The sequence below is a fragment of a genome, unplaced genomic scaffold (assembly GCF_019419815.1).
Source record: "Pyrus x bretschneideri cultivar Hongxiangsu unplaced genomic scaffold, Pyrus_bretschneideri_v1 Contig1, whole genome shotgun sequence".
Lineage (NCBI taxonomy): Eukaryota > Viridiplantae > Streptophyta > Magnoliopsida > Rosales > Rosaceae > Pyrus > Pyrus x bretschneideri.
In genome coordinates, this window is record NW_025999390.1 from 17,536,958 (window position 1) to 17,559,663 (window position 22,706).

The following is a 22,706-nucleotide window of genomic DNA, read 5'->3' on the forward strand; positions in this document are numbered from 1 at the left end:
GATATCATTCTCAGATTTTTACAATTAGTGAAAATATTGCTCGAAGTTTATACAGTCTCTAGAAGCTATATAACATCAGCTCATATTTCAGTTAATCGTAAATATCAAAACATGAGATCAACGACCAGGAATTGTTCATCTTTCTTTTTGAAGTGAAGAAGAGTAAAGGGGAGAAATCAAGAGTAGCAGTTTACTGCTAGTTCTGCACGAACCATTCATCTTTCTGCATCCACTAGAAAATAATGTTTTCAAAAAAGAAAATATCAAAAAAAAATTGTGAGAAGAATGGAGTATAAACATAATCGACAGTTGACAATTAAATATAAATCTAGGGTTTATGGATTATGGTGTCGAATTTTGGAGTTGACCCTTTTACGAAAGTTGTAGAGCTTGTCATTACTAGGGTTTATGTGTGTGTGCATATATATATATATGTGTGTGTGTGTGTGCGCGCGCGCGTGTGCGTGCCAATGTGTTTACATTTTCACATGTAAATTAATTAATATTAATTTTGCACTCAAACAAAAAACATTATTCATGAGGTTTGGAGGGTTTTGAAAATCCAAATGACGATGTAATCATCATTCAAGCATAGAGGATGCAATCACAAGGGTTTGTATATTTTTTTTTACATTTTTCACACTTGTATATTAATTATCATGAATTTTTATTTATTTTGAACTCCTCTAAAAACATTGTCCTCGAGAGTTTGGATGTTGTTAAAAATCTAAACGACGATGTACACGTCGTAAAAGTAGAATGCGATCCCGAGTGTTTGCCAGGTCTAGTGGTGAGAGTTCTTGATTACTAGAATAAAGTGGTTGGCATTGGTTATTTATAGAGAACAGAGAAGCAACCTTAGGGAACAAGTTTGTTGAACCTATTAGTAGAGTGTTACCTAGCTTGCACACTGATGGAGGAATGTTCCTCTAAGATTCCTAAATATGCCTTGGAGAATCTTGCCATGTTAAGAAACTAATAAGCAGTCACTTAGTATTAAGGTTTAGTAGTATTCTTCTTCACTTATAAGTGAGAGGTCTTAGGTTTGATTCTCACCAAAGGCGAATTTGAACCACATTATTGCTAGCCCATTATGAAGCTCAAGTCCACCCCTCCCTTTTAGTGTGAATAATATTGTTTGTTAAAAAAACAGACTGATAGGCAAGCCCATTACATATTAGGGTAATCTACGCAGGTCGCATGGCGATCGATTGAACCCTTTGTGATGAATTGGGCTCGAGGTCTATGATCACATGAATGTACAATTTCGTGTTATGATCACATGAATGTACAATTTCTTGTTAACATAATCATAGCTTTCATTAACTTGAGAAGATATTTCATCAATAGAAAGAGAGAAAACAACCAAGAGAGAGCTTCACAATTTTGAACAACTGAGAACATTTCCAAAGGAGATACCAAAGTGTCCAAATCATCACTAATAGTAAAAAAAGGCCGCAACAATACTTTCCAACCAAAAAGCTAAATCTGATGTTTTTTAGTGCTTGCAAGTATACAAATTGGATTATAAATTTATAATATATAGACATGGTTTTGAAATTTGACAGCAGCTTCAAAAAAAAAAATTTAATTAATTACTAAATGCATCTTATTAGGGTGGAAAGCAAAACTTTAAAAGATGTCAAAGTGCCACATACGTTGTCAATTTTAAAATTTAGGTTTAAAATTTGACATATTCTTAAAAGATGCCCTAATAGCACAACGAGTTAAATAAAGTTGCCAGTGACAAACATTTTGCCCTAAACAACCTTTGCAAAACTCATATCCTGACTAAACCACCATGTAGCCCTAAGCATTCATCATCTAAACCACGACTTCCCAACATTTTTGTTCGGTATAACTCTAATGTTACAAATATACTAAAACTCTATCCTATAATGTAGTGAGGCGTGGTGAGTTTTGAAATGACTCAAAGATTTCGCAGCTAAGGTCATATCGTTGACCTCTAAGATATTTCAGTCAAAACCATTATGGAACGTACCTTGTGCATATTAGACAAATAGTCCCAATCAACGAATCTCATAATGTAGGCATCTTTCCAAGAACCAAGGGGGTGTGGTTCATTCTAAGATGCATAAGGATAGAGTAAGCCTAATTCTGTAGTAAAGGAAAATGCCATTAACACCAATATGGTGGTGGCATGTATGTGTAGTGCTGCTTTATGCTAAAAGATTATCAACCCTTATATATATGGTCTAGTGATTTGAACTAAGTACAATAAATGCTAATTGCACTTAGATATGAAACGTTAGACTCTATAACCTTCACAAAGGTCTCATTTACATCTAGTGTACGATTGAAAGTATACTTGAAAGCAACACCTTCTGAGTGTAGTTCGACTGGAGGACCAGAATACTGGAATAACTATGCTAAAAACTTTAGGTCGAGGTAATGTCAAGTTTTCCCCAGATCATTCATCTCAAAGTTCGACTTCATATGCAAGTCGGCTTTCTCAAGCTCTTTCGAAGTCTTAGTGATATTTATGTCATTGACATAAACTACAACTCTAGCAATTTTAGATTTTGTATACGCAGGGGCATATATCCCTAACTGATCAAATATTCACTTAGATTGGTATACCATATCCGCCTGGATTGTTCCACATCCGTAAAGTGAAAACCTCATATGAATTAAGAGTGTGTTATGTGGTTTAAAACTATTTGAATCAGTACATGTAAGTCCTTTGGAAACTTCCATGTAGATTTAGTATCATGATCTCAGAGATACATTACAACCACGTCTGTAAAGATGCAATCAATCACATGACTATGAGAGAAACTTTGCGCCATATGACAGCACAATATCACATTATTTCATTCATCTCATTTGACATAGATTGTGTTTTTTTCTAATTGAACAATTAGTTCTAAGTTGTCACTAATCAATAGAACACGGTTCGATATCGTGTATTTCATTTATGTTGATAGCTATTTCACATCATCGATAATAATCTCAATTCAATTCCATATCTCATCCAAACCAGTATACTCAACCAAGAACTTCAGGTCTCGAAAATCTGGATTAATCTTATAAGATGGAAATGATTGAGATAGTGATCAAGGAAGGGATTCGTTTGTGCTATATTCCTTCACTTATGTGGAGGCGAATCTTTTGAACCGAGTGATCTGTCACGTTTCTGGCGAATGACAGATTGATTGGCTAGCTGCTTATGTACTCAGATCGGCTACTAGGTGTAGCCACATACCTGGCAACGTTCTATACTTCTTTGGATAACGACATCCGTTAGATTAGTTTATCCTTGCAACCATATTTGCAGCACGTATATGTGATCTAGTCACATTTGCTAGATCAAAGAAAATGTCTGGTAACAGTATGATGTCCTAAAATAGGGATCGAGATGAGACATAGTAGTGACATCCATGATAATTCTTCTGGAATGTTGACGTTATTATCTCCCACTATGCAGTAAAGAGATCGTGTGCAAGGGCTTAGGAGAACCATAATCGACATTGAATCACATACTTTTTGTGAGAACCCATAGTGGTACATTGCAGTGGCACAATTGACACATAAAGTGTACACCCAAAACGCGCAAGTACAAAACTTCAAAATTGTACCCAGTTGCCAACTCTAGAGCTAAAAATAGGATTGGATGGCATAGGCCTTAGGTAGACGAACATAACTACATGTATTATTACATAGCCCTGTGCAGAAAACCAAAAACTTGGTAAGCTCACTACTAAGTGTTCATACGACCATTTAAAGGTGTTTAATGATCGCTTTTTATGAGACTGTTTGAGTGTGATCATAGGGAATCGATCTGTTTAACTTATGCACCCAAGGGAAAATGTAATAATCATCGAATTGATCGATGTGAAGTTTCCAACATTATCTAGACTTCTAGACTCTGTAGATAATTAGGGTGGTGAGTCCACAACCTAATAATTGGTGCCAATAGTCCAGCAAAACATCATTGGGTGTGCAAACATCGACCAATGTGTCGATAAGTCAACCAAAACCATAAATATTTTACTAGTCCACATTTTGGTTGGATTAGTCCACGATTAATCTCTTAAATCCATTGTAGAAAGGATGGAGGATCCGTAAAGAAGTTATAGTATATAGTCGAGTAATTGGCTTGCCTATCAATGATCTTAATAACTGGGTCATAGTTTGTCCAATAAAGTTTGGTAAGCATGCTTGGCAAGGTACGCTTTTAGGTACAATGTTCTTACTTCTGGTAAGGGGATGCCCTATATGGTGCATTATGAATCATCTTGGATGTCCCAGACGTTCATGCCATAATGAAAATTTCTTTGGAATCCCAGATTTCTGGCTGGCCACATAGTGGGCGATAATAGTTGTAATTCATTCGGTAGGCGTTCCGTTTTCTCTAGAATACGCTTTTAGCTATATTCCTAAGAGGTGCTCAAGAATTTTACTCCATTTTCTACATTGGTTTTAATATGGTAATAGTTCTCTCGAATATCCTTAAAGTGCAAAAGCATTCTTCTGGAATAAAGTGAGTATAAGGCTTTCCTTATGGTGAAAAAAAAAAAATTAGTATCATTCGACAACATGGTATGGGTAATGCCATGCCCCACAATCAGTTTGGATAAGCGTGAAAAGGTTGTCAGGGGTGATTAGGTATGAAGTTAGCACATATAACCCGCCGTAAAATATACCTAAGAATGAGTTAATTGGATTTGTCACATGTATTAACTTCATCAATTAAATCATATTCGAGAATAATGTTATCCAAACACCAAACTTAAATTCGGGAACATAGAAAATAGTTCACAAATTAAACCAAATCTACTAGGGGGTTCGGCCAATGTGGCATTTTATGTCAAAATTTTGCTCTTCCAAACGTGTTAGGTGGAGCAAAATTAGTCTTACTAATTAACTAAGGGAATGGTACTCATCAACAACATTGGTAGAGGCACATGCATATGCATAACCAATGATCTCTTCCGTTAAAATGGAAGTATGTACTACAAGGTTGAGGTTTGGGAATACTATCCCTTATTCTTGAAGTTTTAGGTATTAGATGTCAAGGAATCATGTTTCTGGCTATGATGCCACCCTTTGGTAGGTTTAGATTCTAGCATATGTAAAACAAACTAAAAAATGAGTGTGAGAGAAAGACAGAACCTAGGCTTGGAGTTCGAAGGTTCCGGCTGAAGCTGGAAATGTCTGTTTGGTACATTTTTGCAGAAGCAAAGCATACCCTTCAATGCATCTCTGCCGAAGTAAATCATGCATGTCGGTGTATCCCTGCCGAAGCAGGGTACCACCATTTGATGGACTCCAATTGAAACTGGGCCTATACTGTTCGGTATTTCCTAGCCAAATCACTAGGATTCCATTCTCTCACAATTGTGGCAGTAATCAAATCCAAGAATTTGGCAAACTTCTACTTTCTAGACTACAAACTTTTACGAGAAAAATCTTTTCCAGTCGAAATTCCATTGAATTCCATAAACTTCAAAATTGTACTTATCCATAGACATAAAGGTTACAATCATGTCTTGGTTTGAGCAAGAATTATCTTTGCATGATTGGAACGGTCTGTAGGAGCGAGTCAAAGAGTCATGGAATCCATATTAGTGAGGTACTTCCATTTGTAAAGCTTCAGGCATAAGTCTTCAAATGAAGATTACGGTGAAGGCTTATTCAACTCTACAATGCCATAGTTGGCTTTAATGGTTTTGCAGCTTATTGTAATCAAGCAGAGCGTCACATCTTATATCCACATAAAATATTTTATGTTCGAAACTTCCAGATTAGTGAAATCGAACTTGTTATGGTTCGACGGTTCGCTAAATGGAGGGAAAAAGTTTTTGATTTGTGCTATGGGAATAAAATATCCATGAGCATCCAACTTAGAACATTTGGGGTTATAAAACATAGTTTGGTTTAAATGGATTAATCATTTAGAACTTCGAGTCTCAACATGATTGATGCGTGTTAAGAAACGTCAGCCTTTTATGGTACTTTTCTAAAACTTCGGGTTCAAAATTATGAACTTCAAGTCAATGATTGAGCATTGTTCCTGAGCTCAAGGGAAGTTATTTGGTTGTGGAGATCGACAGAAAAGGTTGCAGAAAACGGTGAATTGTCGTCGTGTGTCCTCGCAGCCAATGGCTTCGATTCTTCCAAATTCGAGCCCAAAGAACTCCATTTTTGGATGAGAAAGGAAGGTGGGACGATGGTGAGACGTTTCCAGGTGGTGGCTTGGCTTAATTTGTTGGAATTTGACTGGAGGAACCAACGGTTCCATTGTTTTCGGCCGAGTCGGGTCGCTAGAATTGGTTAAGGGATTCTTGATCCCGTGCTTCTCTCTCCTCTCCCTTCCCTCCTTTCTTCTTCCTCCATTGGTCACCTTCCTTCCTCTCTCCTCTCCCCATTCGGCCAATCTCTCTTCCTCTTCTTTCTGATTGGGCAACAACCCCCTCGTTTTCTCTCATTTCTCCCTTCTTTCCTCCATTCCTCCTTTTCATTTCCCTCATTTCTCACAAAAATAATCTTAAAATAATAATATAATAATTTTCAAAAATATATAAAATAATAAATAGTAAACTTTACAAACGCACTTTTTGGATTTGTAGTTCCGTAAAATTTTAACTGTAACTCCAAATTTACTTCCGCTTGTGCCTATGTGTCCATATCGTTGAATACTTCAGGAATACGATAAAATGATAGCCCATACGCTTCATGAAATGACGGTTAACTGAAGTCAACGATCTCGCTTGTAAGGGCATTTTCGTCAATTCACTCATTTAAAATTTATAAAAACATAAAATTAGGGACGGGTTTACAAAGGGCGGGATGTAAGAAAGAAGAAAAAGATGTGGAAAAAGATGTGGACAAGAGCTGTAGAGAGGTGAGGGGGAAGGATGGGGGTGTGGGTTCCTTTTTTTTTTTTATAATTTTTTTAAAATTTTTAATAAAATATTAAATGAATTGAATAAAAAAAAACAAAAAAAAAAGAAGCTAGATTCTAAAACAAAAAAGTTGAGACCCGCCATAATTTGTCATTCTTGGATCTTAGGTCCATAGGGTTATGCTATGGAGGTGACAAAGAGATTAAGTCGCTAGTCCAGAACTAGGACACTTAACCCTTCTCAAAACAAAACCCTACTTCCTTTTTCTCAAGGCAAAACTCTTTCTTTGCCTAGTATCATGGTTTATTATTCATTAGGGTTCATAATTGATAAAGGCAAGAAGAGTTTCCATCGATCCCTTGACCAAAAAAACAAAAAAATAAAAAATAAATAAAAAAAAATAAGCAAAAGAGTTTTGTTTTTAATTTAAGAAGACCGAGTTTTGCAGATCTCATCAGCAAACGAAGAAGAAGATGGAGGTTAAATTATTTTCAGGGTATTCTTTTTTTTCAAAATAAAAATTCAATAAGATTTTATTATATTTTTCTTTGTAATTAGTATTTTTCTTATTAGCTATTATTCACATCATCATTCAAGTCATTTCATGTTTAAAAGTCGCCACATAAATCTTTATCAACATTGTTAGATGTTATAAGATCTAAAGGCTACCAAAGAGCATAAAAATGTTTGTCAAAATGCTAGTCATTTGATCCTATCCCATATATATATATATAGACCCTTTAAGGGAAGGGGATTTTCATTCTTTTTTATTAAAATGAGGATTAATTGTGGTATCCACTCCACATCGAATTTGAATGATCCGAACCGTCTATTTTGTAAGAAGATCATGCTTGCAAAAATTTAATTCAATCCAAAACTTTTTGCCTATTTAATTATCACGTTGAAATTTTCATATTTCCTAGAAAACAAAGTGTTCATCAGTTTCTTTGAACTCAATTAGATGCATCAAATATTTCCGATTTGGCTAATATTTTGTAAGAATGGTGTATAAGTTGCAACTTGAAAAATAAACAGTTCAGATCGTTAAAGTTCAATGCGGTGTGGACCCAACAACTAATTTCCATTGTTATAAAAAAGTGGGGATCCCTTCCCTTAAAGGCTTCCTCTATATATATATATAAGGTTAACTAACCTAATTTGTATATGATGTATAATATTGACAGAGATGGCCCTAATGGCTGTTGAGGGTAGGCAAGACCGTGATAGTTATAAGGTAAAGCTTGAGAGTAAGACTAACAAGAATAACTGTAAAAAGTATGTTCCAAATGAGGTCCAGAGTCATTGCATTTACGATACTAAGGGCTGGTTTGGTATTGATGTGCTTTGAAAATAAACTGCTTCTGCTGTGCTGTGAAATAAAGCAGCAGAGTGTTTGGTAAACTTTTTTGTAAAAGTACTTTTGAAAAAGAAAAAAAGCAGTATTATAGTGTTTGATAAATTTTTATGTAAAACAGATATGAAAAAAGCTGGCTTTTCAAAGCTGGGTTTTGCAGCTTTCTGTTTTTGGCTTTTTTTCATCCAAAACTATGAAAAAAAACTAAAGTTGAATGTTTACCAAACATGAAAAAGCTCACAACTTTTTTTGATAGCCGCTTTTTTTAGAATCACCTCATTACCAAAGTAGGGCTAATAGCGCCGGCAATTGTCGTTAGTTGTGCATGTCTTCCAGCTTCTCCGGTGCTGAATGTATTGATGGTAAATGCATGTGCACTAAGGAAATTTGCGATACTAAGAAGCAAGACCATGATAGTCATAAGGCAAAGAAGAAGCTTCATGAGATGAAGCAAAGCGAGACTGCTAAGAATCATGAGGCAAAGCATGAGAGTAAGCTTTTATGTAAGCTGTTTTTGAGGGCTGGTTTGGTATTACTGTGCTTTGAAAAAAAACTGCTTCTGCTATGCTGTGAGAATAAGTAGCTGTGAAATAAAGCAGCAAAGTGTTTGGTAAACTTTTTTGTAAAAGTGTTTTTGGAAAAAAAAAAAAAAAAACAGTATGATAGTATTTGGTAAACTTTTATGTAAAACAGCTATAACTGTGTGAAATGACCAAAAAGGTATAAACTATATTATTATTATGATATTTTATTTAATATTATTATTTTTATGTGAGGATTTTGTGTGACTGTGGGGCCCACACCCCATTTCCCTTATCCCTGTGTCTTCTTTTCCCTCTACACTCTCGAACTCTCTTGAAAACTCTCAGCTCTCCCTCTCTCTGCACTCTCTCCTCCACCGAGACAACCCCACACACAAACCTTCGATCTCAGACCATCTTACCTCAGCTCTCTCTCTCTGCACTCTCTCCTCCACCGAGACAACCCCACACACAAACCTTCGATCTCAGACCATCTTACCTCAGCTCTCTCTCTCTGCACTCTCTCTTCCTCCTGCTCGGAATCCTCGAAATCAACCACTTGAGCTTAAGTTGAGTGAATGTATCGGTGAAATGGAGAAATGGGTTTTGGAAAATTAGGGTTCTTGATGGGTTTGGAGCTGCCGTAGCTCGGTGTACGAAACAACGTTAGAGGCTGGGTCTATTTTCCTCCGATTTTTGTTCAAGACGTTCTCCGCCAGCTCTTACTCGATTCGGTCCCGGTAAACGGCGTCGTTAAGGACCTGGTCGGTGAGCTTCGCCCAGTCTTCGAAGTCGCGAGCGCAGAGATTTTTGGAGACCCATTTGAAGTAGGCTGAAAGGAGGGTGCCCAACATCTTGCCCTTGTATTTTCCGAAGTTGATGTCTCTGTCTCTGGCAGGCAACGGTGTTAAGGGGGATAAAGAAGGTGGTTTGGGTGGTTTTGTGGGTTTGAAGGAACATGAGAGGCGGAGGGAATGCAGAGAGGTGTGGGAGAGTGGTGGGTTTTACCAAACATAATCATCTCAGTACTAAACTAAGGCTAAGAAGTATATTCCGTGTAAGGAACAGAGTCATTGCATTTATGATACTAATAGCGCCGGTGATTGTCGTGAATTTTGCATGTCTTCTGGCTTCTCTGATGCTGAATGTATTGATGGTAAATACATGTGCGTTAAGGAAACTTGTTAGTGATTATCATTGAGATCTCTACATGCATGTCTGGTATCTCATCTGCAATCTAGCCACATGTGCGGGGATTTTTAACACTGGTCAAATTACCAAGGGTAAAGTACAAAAAACTACCTCAACTATTGGGGTCATGACAGTTTCATACCTCATCTTTTAAAATTGACAATGTCATACCGCATCTTACGAATTTATGACAATGTTATACCTTCGTCAATTTTTCTGTTAGTTTTTCTGTTAAGTGCTGACATGGCAAGAGACGGTGACCACTCACTAATCCAGTTGGTTTAAAAAAAAATTAAGAATAAAAAAAAAATAAATAAATTTCCTAGGTGTGCGGCATCCCCTTTCCTTCACCCACACCAATTTCAAATTTTTTTGCTCTTCTCTCTCCTCCTTCTTCTTCTTCATCTTCTTCTTCTTCTCTTGGGTCGAAATTGGATTTGTCACTTTTTTTTTTTCGTTCTTCTTCTCTCTCCTGGGCCGAAACTGGATTGTCACTTTTTTTTTTTTTTTCGTTCTTCTTCTTTCTCCTTTTTCTTCTTCTTCTTGTTTTTTTTCTTCTTCTTCTTCTTGGGCCGAAACTGGATATGAATTTTTTTTTTCTTTTTGTTTTTTGTTTTTTTGTTTCTGGGTTGCAGGTAGAGGGAAAAGGGGACGAAGATGAAGATGGGGAGGAGACAAAGAGGGTTCTTCTTTTTGGGCCGAAACCGGGTTCGATTTTTTTTTTTTTTTTTTTTTTTTTTTGGAGTTGTAGGTAGAGGGAAAAGGGGAAGAAGATGAAGATAGGGGAGGAGAGATGAGTGCGTGTTGGGTTGGGGGGGGGACGAATTGGGTTGGGTTGGGGTTTTTTTTTTTTAATTCTTTTCTCCTTCTTCTTCTTCTTCTTCCGCAGGAGGGGGTGTTTTAATTTTTTAATTTTTTTTTCTTCTTCTTCTTCTTCCTTCTTCTGGGTTGCAGTTTGTGTTTTTTTTTTTTCTCCTCCTCCTCTTCTTCCTCTTTGCCTTCTTCTTCTTCTTCTGGTTTTTTTTTTTTTTTTTTTTTTTTCTGGGTTGCAGTTTCCATTTTTTTTTCTCCTCTTCTTCTTCTTCCTCCTCCTTCTTCTTCTTCTTAGGTTCTTCCTCCTTCTCCTTTGGGGGGGTGGGGGGTGGGGTTGGGGGGTTGGGTTTTCAAATTTTATTATTATTATTATTTTTTTGTGTTAAAAATTAAGCAGGAAGAAGATGAAGATGGGGTAGAGAGAGAGGGGGGGAAGGGACGACTAAGGTATTTTTTATTTTTAATTACTTTTTTTTTTATTATTTTAATATTTAAAAATATTAAATATTTTTTTTAGTTTTTAATAATATTTTAATGGAAAGTGGGCTCCGAATCAAGCCATGTCAGCACTTAACAGAAAAATTAACAGAAAAACTAACGGTGGTCTGACATTGTCACAAATTCGTAAGATGAGGTATGATATTGTCAATTTTAAAAGATGAGGTATGAAAGTGTCGTGACACTAATAGTTGAGATAGTTTTTTATACTTTACCCAATTACCAATTTGGGGGGCCAGTACTTGTTTATAATAGGTGGGTTTGTGCCTTAATTTTTTGTTCTTTCCTTCCTCGTGTATGAACCGAGAGAGTTTACTTATTTTGTGATATCATGTATAGAAGTGTATAATAAACGGTTTCTGCCCTAATTTTTGTTTTTTTTTTATATTTTTTTAATAATTTTTTTTTAAATCTTTATTTATGAATTTTTTTTTTTTGAACAAACAATATTATCTACACTAAGGGGGAGGGGGATAGGCTTAGCCTCACAATAGGCTACCAATAACATGGTTCAAATTCGCCTTTGGCGAACATCAAACCTAAGACCTCTCACTTACAAATGAAGAGGAATACCACTAGACTAAATGACCATTTATGAATTATTAGTGTCTTTTTTGTTAACTAATATTTTTACAAATAACTTAGATGGAGACGTGCATGATGTTGATTTGAGTTTTAATTGTGAATATTCTTGGAGTCCTATTTTAAGTAGGATTACTGATTTGTAATCTCTTGTATTAATTTATGTGTCCTTGTAAATATATTCCCTGTGGAGTAAGACATATGCACCTACATATTGTAAAGTAAACCCTAGAGGATGAACAAAGTAACAAAGTACTTTTTATATATTTGTTCTCAGGATACATGCATACAACAATAATGTGATAAAACTTTCAAATTTAATGTAAAAAAATGTATAATTACGTAATTAATTTATAAAGTTAGATCATATACTTGGTTGTCGTTCTGTAGGTTAAGAAATTGAGTAGTTTTGATTTTGCAGTAAAGGTACATTATCGCAAAGTGAGGTATGTGCGTTCTCTTTATGGAGACTGCACGTATTATCTGTTTTACAAATCAAGAGGGGAGAGGGAGGTCAAACATGGATCTTCTTCTAATATCTATATATAGAGAAAAAATGCCACTAAAATTGGATCATTAAACTCTTTAAAAAAAAAACTTAAATCGTATACGGAATGCACAATGGGGACGGCGGTTGCACAATTTTTTTATTTTATTTTATTTTTTTGCAAGCATCACATTATATTATGATGATAAATAAATGATTTTAGCACATTATTTATATGCGTATGCACACTCACAGAAATTCATGTCCCTTGATTCATCTCTAATTTGTAATTCAAAAACAAAAAATAAATAATAGTGTGCATAAAGGTAAAAAGGTGTGTAGAAATTAAGAGTCTAAGGCCATCTCCAGCCGAAAGGGCTAAACATAGCCTCGTAGAATTATAGCCCCGCAAAAAATTATTTTTAAATGAACAGTGACATGGTATATTTATATACCATCACCAACCGCAATAGGCTATGTTTTAACCCCTCAATAATTTATTATTTATAAGTTTGTTCTTTAACTTATTGGTTAATTGAATTAAATTACTATATTAAAACAAGGTTATCTAGACATATTTTTAGTGTCACTTGTCGCTAAATAAATAAGCATCTAGATTCTTATTTTTATATAATCTCAATAATTTTTCAGATAGGATTTCGAGTGATATGCGTCACTAAATGAGTAACTCTCCATATTTCTTATCTTTATGTAATCTTAATAATTTTCGGATAGGACTTTCGAGTGACAAGTGTCGAGATGTAATTGGTTATGCAAATTTCAGATATGATTCTTATCTACATGACACTTCTTATCTTTAGTTTCCAATGTTAATAAATTGGTTGGATACTAGGATAGAATTCTCACACCTTCATTTTTGCCCTCTCCAATATCTCTTGTCATTTTTTAAACTTTGTCATTTCAATTCAAGTTTCAATGAATTCCAACTTTGTATCCTCTTCGCATTCCAACTGGGGGTCCTTATCCAGTTCCAAATTGGAAGATAAATGGGCGGAGCGGAGATGAGAAAATGAGGAGTCCGATGAAGAAGATGAGGCATGGTGCAACACAACATTTTTGGCGATAATGGCTGGGACCATGGTGTATGAGGAAACTCACCAACAACCTTAATGGGATGACTCTGTTGTTGGTTGCTCTTACAAACCACGACAAAGAGAGATTGTGTATGAAACTTTGATGAACAACTACTTTAACTTTAACACGGTGTACCCAGAAGAGGATTTCAGACATCGCTTCCAGATGAGGCGTTGTGTCTTTGAGCGTTTACTTCATAATGTCCAACATGTCAATCCATACTTTCGGCATAAGATTGATAGAGCAGGCCAACCTGGCTTCTCGCATCACCAAAAGATTAATGTTGCACTCCAAATGATGGTATATGCCTTCCCAGCTGATGCGATAGATGACATATGGTATGTTTGAGTCTACATGCCTTGAGAATCTTGCTCAATTTTGTCTCACAATTGTTCAAATTTGCAAAAAGACATACATTTGTGAACCAAATCAAGCAAATTTTGCTCGGCTCCTTTGCAAAGCTGAAGAACGTGGCTTTCCAGGCATGATATGATCATTATATTGCATGCATTGGTAATGGAAAAACTGTACCACTAGATAAAAAGAAGATTTAGTGGAAGATCGAGAAAACCAACTATTATGTTACAAGCGATTGCCTCGTTTGACACATAGATTTGGCATGCTTTCTTTGGAGCCACAGGATCCCAAATTGACATTACAGTACTCAGGTGTTCACCCCTCTTTACTAACCTGACAGAGGGTAAATCACCTAAACTAGACTATTACATCAATGGGTGCCAGTATAATATAAGGTATTGCCTAGCAGATGGCATCTACCTGAGATGGGCGACACTTGTCCAAGCAATTGCAAACCTTGTGGATGACTCTGAAATGTGGTTTACCTTACACCAAGAGGCGTACCAAAAAGATGTTCAGTGAGATGTTAAGCGAGCTTTCAGTATTCTACAAGCACGGTGGAAAATCATTAAGGAACTGGCAAGAGGGTTGAGTTTAGATAAATTGAACTCCTTCATGATGTGGTGCATCATATTACATAACATGATTGTGGACGATAAGCGAGATGACTATATTGATAGATAATATGATGACTATATTGATGGATAATATGATGACGACCAAGATGATCCAAATCAGTCAAGGGGGCTCGTGCGAGAATATATTATAGGCCTAATTTGCCTCTGAATCCAAGAACTGGTACCATCTATTGGAATGAATACATGAGGTAGTATAGAATGATATGTTGGCGTACCACAAACAAGTACCTACAACAAGACCTTGTTGTACATATTTGGGCCAAAAGAACAATGAAGGAGGCCTAATGGACTAAATGTTATTTAAATTTCAATAACTCCCCGGAGTAGTACTAGGGCGGAGATTGTGTTGTTTGTTAAATGTTGTTTAAGTTTCAATAACTCCCTGAAGTAGTACTAGGGTGGAGAGTGTGTTGTTATTTGTTAAATGTTGTTTAAGTTTCATGTTATTAAATATTTTAATTTTACTTGCATGTTAACAACTTAGACATTAATTCAAAGATCACATTTTAATTGAAATACAAAATCTTAAATATTAAAACTACAACAGCTTAGTAGGGGTGGGAAATTTTTCTATAAACCGATTTATCGACCGAACCAATAATGGTATGGTATAGTTTTGGCATTTTTTCATATTTGGTTGGCATTTTACTGAACCGACAATTAATGGCATGGCTTTGGTAATTGATTTTGTATGCCAGCGATATGCCATACCTACCAATATATATATATATATATATATGATTTAGGGTTTAGAAAATAAATCTCCTTAGTTTTAGGGTTTAAAAAAATACATGCTTGACATCTCCCTACTGCCATAAATCAGAATCTGATTGTCCATACTCGGTGCCGCAAGCCAATTGGAATTGGGGTGCAGCGAAATTGATGGCATGGAATGCCTGTGAGGCTCACTAATATACTTAATAACCACATGGATCCCTAACTCCAATACGCGAAGCGACTTGTCATCGCTGGAAGTAACAAACCTATGGTTATTGTCCACAAATGTAATTGTATTCACAGCACCCAAATGCTGATCATACTCTTGCAAAGCTACGGTTATTATCCACACTTTCCTTATTTACAAACCACTGGTTATGCTATTTACCAACCGAACCAGCCAATATCTTGGCTGAACCGATGTTTGGCAACCGCAAAAAGACGCTTGGCTAGCGGTAACTGATTTTTGGTAATTATATATATGTTGCTGGCAGGTGACACAAGGAATTTGGCACAATTTGCCAATTGAACCCAACCCTACAACTTAGATATTAAAGATTACAACAACTTAAATAGTAAAGACTACACCAACTTAAATATTAAAGAATACCACAACTTAAATATTAAAACTAAAACAACTTAGATATTATGTGAGAACACGTCCCTAACTTTAGGATTTTATTAATTTTAAATGAGTGAATTGATGGAAATGCCTAAAGGTGAGATTGTTGACTTTTATTGACCGTCTCTTCGTGACGTGTACAGGCTACTATTTTACCGTATTCTCAAAGTACTCAATGATACGAACATGTAGGCGCAAATGGAACGTAATTTGGAGCTAAAACGAATGAAGTTATGGGCGAAATATAAATTCATACTTATGAAATCATAGTTAAGTCATTAAAAAATCTGAATGAGTCACCCAGACAACCAACAGCTTTTCCAATTCAAACCACAAAGATTCTCAAAAACTATCATTCATAAATACACTAAAAACTAGGGCTAGAAGGACGCAGTTCGATCGAAGCCTACATAAGTAACCAAAGAAGAAGTGGCCCCCCATAACGGATTAACCGAGCAGAGCTACCCTTGAGAAGGTAACTAAGTAGGTAGTGACCCCCTATCACGAATTAACCAAGCAGAGTCACATCTACCAAACTATTAAGCAATGATCACCCATCGCGGATTAACCAAGCGTGATCACCCCTAAGTATATTTGGCCATAAGGATCGCCCATCGTGGATTAACCAAGCATGATCCATAAATAGTATGGTCCCCTATTGCGGATTAACCAAGTAGGACCACCTTTGAAAAGATAACCAAGTAGGTAGTGACCCTCTATTGTGGATTAACCAAGCAGAGTCACACCTACGAAATTGTTAGGCAGTGATCACTCTGAAAGAAGATTTGTGAAAAACATGTTCATTTAAGCAACATCAATAGCATGCAATTAACAATTAAAGGTGGAATCATGCTTGTATGCACTTAAAACAAAACATTTACCCATGAAATTCAAAGCCTAGTAGATAGGTGAACCAAGACTCAACTCAAAACAAAGTGAGTTGAGAAATTAATACCTTTGTAGATTCCTCTTTGCATAAGCAAAGGCTAATCACCCAAAGAGAGGGCCTTCATTCCTTGCATCTTAGATCCATGGATTTGGATGGATGAAAAGGTTTCTCCAAGTTCCCAAAATTGAGAACCTCTAAGTCTCCACACCAAGGCATAATGAAGAAGAATGAGTGACCTTGGAGGAGTTTGATTGCTAGATGATCCCTCCAAGGTTGGCCGAAATTTTAGAGAGAAAGGAGAGCTTGTGTTCTCATCATTTCCCCCAAAAATAACCCCTAGTAAACCCTAAGGATGAAATGGCTATAAAGATGTCTTTATACCACCTCACAATGGAGTGGCAAACTTGCAATTAAGCCAAGTTCACTACCCTCCTCTAAATGGCCGGCCATATGGGATTTATTGGGCTATTTGGGCCTTTGTGAATCATTATTCATTAAGTTGTCATACAACTTAAGTCAATGGACTTGACGTTCGAAGCCCATTGGGCCTTAAGGTCCAAAACTATCCCTAGGTCTTCAACGAACTTATTCGTTTGATTAATAATCATATTAATTAATCCTTGCCATAAATAATTAAACCATTTAATTATTCTTACTCATCTCCGTTGAATCTTCAATCTCTGCCTTACACGGTGTACGATCCATTAGGTTCCTTTTAGCGAGGCAGTGGGCGATTCAAACTCTTTCAAATTGATTGTGAATTGAAACTTACTTTCAATTCTCCCGTTAGTGATAATACACTTTTAGGGCTTCCACAAACCATGGGTGACGCCTAGCAGCATGTCATGGTTACCCAAGCTAATCAGAAGAGGTGGAGAACCTATTCAGTTTTAGGATTACAAATGCAATACGGTCTTTCTCTAATACAATACTCTTGACCACATTGTTTGGTTTGATAGTTTATTCATGTCTACTATCCAATGTGAGTCTTGTGCTTATATGATTACCTTGAATGTAATTTGGAACACATTCCTAAATCTCATTCATACTTTGGCCAAAGATTCTTAATCATATCATAGAGTATTCTCCCTCAAACAGTTTGAAGGTTAGAGATCCCTTGTTGCGCATTCACTTGCCTCCATGGCTAAGTGGCTTAACCCCAACGATGCCGTAGACACCCTCCTGATGGAGTGACTTTGACATAATCAAAGATTAAGGACCTAACCACAAGACAACTGTGATGCCTCAGGTCAAAAGACTAATTTGCATTATCCCAACCATGAGTTCTCATGTGACATGAATATGAGAACTCTTCATTGATCGTGTTCAGTGAACTCATTCTCTATTGAGCACCTACGTACTTGTCTTGATGTCACACACACCAATGACTCGAGACTAGTCACTCTCCCTGAGAGAAGACATAGCACGTACTGTTCTTAACGGACTGTCAATGCCCAATTGACAATCCTATGATCAGGAACGTTTAGGATGTGTCAACGAAAGAATGGTCTCATGAATCTAACTTCTTTAGATCGCATTCTTCCAATCACATATTCCTTGGACTTATCGTTTAAGCATATAACATTTATATGAGACGGCTCAAACAATAATCTTTGCCCTTTACATTTAAACTACATTAGTTTGAAATGTCCGTAAAGTATCATCATATGATTGGTTTTAAGGCACATTTCCAACACACTCATCGCGAATTAACCAAGCATGATCACCCTTAAGTATGTATGGCCATACCTAAGATATAAGGATCGCCCATCGCGGCGGATTAACCAAGCACGATCCATAAATAGTATGGTCCCCTATCACAGATTAACCAAACAGAACCATCCATGTACCACTACTACATGGTGCAGACTTGGTGTCACCTAATCCCGTGACACTAAGGTAATGGTCCTCTACTAGCCCCCATGTTTAACAAACATTTCAAATATATCTTTCAAACACAATTCATAAACATTTCAAATAGGCAAGTCACATAACATTTCATAAAGTAGATCGATGGCAAACTTTATAAAAACAATTATTTAACATAAAACATAATTTAAAAATCCATGCTGTATCCACAAAGTATACTAGCACGGGAGGTTTTTAGGGTAATAACTATATCACATATATTAAAGTCACTCACGGAGATAAGCTTGCAAAGCCTCACTGAGCCTCTAGTAATACTAATTTTAGTATTTCAAACGGTTCGAGACATGTTGACCAAAAGTCAACTCCTAGTCAACAATAGGGTCCACAACCGTACGTAATTTAATCCAAAATATCCGCCCACGAATTTTTAATCCGTAACTTCCTAAGAGGCTCATTAATCTTTTAGAACAATATCCTAAAATTTCAGAATGATCCAATGGTCGGATCTCTGTCAATTGCTAAAATTACGAGGCAGTCAACGTATGGTTTTACAAACTTAGAAATTCAATTCGGAAAGATCCGTGCTTGGATTCCCAATCCATAAGTTTCCAAGGTCCTCACATATTCCGTACTATAACGCATTAAAGTTTGGTGATGATTGAACGGTCGGATCATCGATTCATATAATGATCAAGTGGCGTGTCATAATGAAATTAGGTTCAAAGAATCAAATTACATCAAGCAGATATCAATCTAAAATCAGGATATCTAATCTAACTTAAAAATGTATCGTCGGCCCATTAGCCACGCGTCGCCGCATGCGGCAATTTTTGGCGAATGGAAATCCAATTTTCTAACTTTAAAAATTACCAAATTTTACAGGCATGTAGATCTTAATGAGAAGAACAACTTTCATACTTGGGTCGAAATCCAATTCAATCGGGCAACACCTTAAATCACCATCGATCCGTCGAAAACCCAAAAATAGGTGCTCTCGATTCGACCTCAAAATGAGCTCCAACACCTCCACCACTGCTTGGGTTTTGTTCATGAGGTTGAGGCAAGTCTATTGGCAGTAGTAGTTGACAGAGTTAGCTTCAAGTTTGGTGGATCGCCACCGTGGAACCACCACACCTACCAGTGCGGTTCTTCATGAAACTGATTCAAATTTCATCAATTTTGGGGTGGAAAAGGAAGAGAGGAATGATGGGGAATGTTTTCTAGGTGGTGGCAAGCCTTGGATCGCCAGAAAAATGCCATAGTTGGCATCAGAATGTGTGGAGGAACCGGGTTGGAAAATGGGTCAAAAGGATGAACATATTCCCTCATTTTTTCCCTTGTCTCCTTTCTCTCCTTTCCCCCTTCCGATTGGGCCTCCCTTCCCGTCACTCATTTCCCTCATTTCTCTCCTCATCTTTCCGTCCTAGCTATACATGTGGCACCAGATCAATGCTCCAACAAATCTGGAGCCTTCCAGATTTATGGTCAAATGAACATTTTGCCTTCACTTCGTTTGTTTATAACTCTTTCGTTATAACTCCAAATTACATTTTGTTTACACCCACGCATCTGTATCGAGACGTACTATCAGAATATGTAAAGAAAAAAAAAATGAAAAGATCAAATATGTCCGTGAAGAATCCCGTTTAATACAATAGGGACAATTTTGTCCTTTCACTTATCAAAAAAAATACAAGTCGTAAATACAAACGTGTTGAAACTACGAATAAGAATATGAAATACGAAATAAGTAATTTTAAATAGTGAAATCTAGGGATGAGATTTCACAAAATATGCTTTACTCAAGGGAGTTATAATCGTGGTTCCTCTTTCCATGTTCTTGTCATCCACCTCTTCTTGCATTTGTTTTGCCCATTCTTCGTGTCTTAGCTTCCTTTCTTCCGCGACAATGGCATTTTGCTCTGCCATTAATTGCAATGAGTAGGTCATTTCCTCTCGAAAGGCTAACTCCTCATTTTCCTTTAATTTTCTAGCCTTGTTTTGTCCGTAGCCCTAGCTATAGAAGATTGACCCAGAGACATATTTTGTTCAATGACAAGAGATACTTCTTCATCCCCAACTATATCAGTAGAAACATTTTCAATCATCGACGTAGGACCAAATTTTTCTTGAGGTGGATCTTGAAATAACACCCACGCTTTACAAATTTTCCAACAACCATGATGAGTAAAAGGTTTTTTCATGTCATCCATACATAATTGTTTCGCTTGGCGTTGCTAGAAAATATAATTACAAAACTTAAAGGAAATTAATTTATGAAATTAAATATAATCTAATTAAATATTTAAAAGAACTTGTGAAAACACTTACTTCGTCGTATAGATTGGCTCCATTAACATGTCTCCTTTCAGCCATTATCAAGGCTTGATGCCATTAGTTCAACCTTGGATGAAGTTGTTTTTTTCCATCATGAAAAACAACTCTCGTGGTTTCTGGGGTTCCGTGGAGTGGTGCCTTCGTAGCACTTGTAGTACTTTTTGGACGTATGAGCCCAAATGCCTTCACTTGTTTGAGAAATATCATTGATACTATCTTCCGAAATCCATCTATAAGCCTTGCAAAAAACTTCATCTTCCTTTCGGGTCCAAGCCTTTCCTTTGGTTGAAGATGTGGCCATTTGAAAAAATATTGAAAATTCTAAATTTAGATTACTGGAAGAGGTAGGAGAGGGGTGTGTTTGAAAAGAGTGTTTGAGGTGAATAGAATGTGAAGAGTTGGAATAAAATGAGGTAAGAAGATAGTATGAAAGGGTGAAAATGATGTGAGAAATGATGTAGAAATGGCTTAGGTATTTATAAGAAACAAATTAGATTTTTTTAATTTCATCCTAAAAAAAAATAAAAAATTCAACTGCTAGATGATGTCAGCTTGCCGTTGCTACTAATGTCAGCTGGTCCGTTGGGTTTGACAGACTGGGCCCCAACAACAGGCTGATAGGTGGGCTCAAAATACCCGGATAGCCAAAGGGGTATACATTGGTCTGATGGGTCCCACTTCTTTTTGACCCAGCCCTCCATTGAAGTTGAGTTTTATGGCAAATTGGCTAAAAATTGGCCTATGATCCTATAACCATCTCCATTGAAGATGGTCTAAGTTGCGTCTTGCTAAAAATCAATGATTTTGAACTGATTAACATCCCTAAAATTTCTGAATATGCATTAGGACTGGTTTGACTTGTGTATATCCCTTTTACTTTAGTTTATATGAATGCTTGGTACACCATTTGGGAGCAATTAACTGCCTTTTGCAAAAATCAATGTACAAAAGCCCATTGCCTTTGCCATTACCAATTACCAAATATTTGAATGGTGGTAGAAAATTTAGCTAAAAATGTTAGGAATTTTCTATTCTCTCTGTCATGCTATAAACCATTCTCTGTTAAGCAATAAACCACTATAACAAAACATAAGGATCCTTTTGGAGTTACTGTTTGTATTGACATGTAGAGGTTGCGGAGTGGTGTAGTGGTGCCTGTTAGTGGCCCAGTATTAGTGCACCTGAAAACTCTTACAACCAAAAACATTTTGAATATCAGTTTAGTTTTGTTACATGTTATTGCATCAGGATCAAGTAGGCAAACTCCACCCCCATTAACCTTCTGGTGTTGGACCATCCACCTTATGAGAGAGATAAAGAGGGTGAGGGACAAAAACTAAGAGGTAGAAAGAGAGATGCCTTTTGCTGATTATGATTGGCATTCACTCCCTTGTCCAAATGTTTTTGGAAAGTTCTACTTTCTCTGTCCCACTAATGGGATTCTTCGTCACGTTCCCCAACCCAAAACAAATTTATTTCAACCCAAAAAGATAAAAAATTGAAGCCTCTTCCCCTTTTCCCACTACCACACACAATTGGTTTTTCTCTCCCGCCAGAAATTCTTAAATATGAATGTTTATGTCACGTTATTTTGTCTGCTAAAGACCCATTTTCTTCATGTTGGATACATCAAAATGGGTGGATTATTGACGTGATAGGAGTGCTGTGCCCAATAATTTGTCCTCTCATACCCCTTCATAGCTAGGTAATTGTAGCTAAAGGACATTTAGTTCTTGCCAACTCAAGGCAACTCAGTGATCAGTCCCCATTCGTGACAGAGATGGTGCTTCAGCATCAGCCTCAGATCAAGAAAGCATGGATTCTTTCTTCACGTTTGGCTATGTGATTTGGGTACCACATCTGAGAA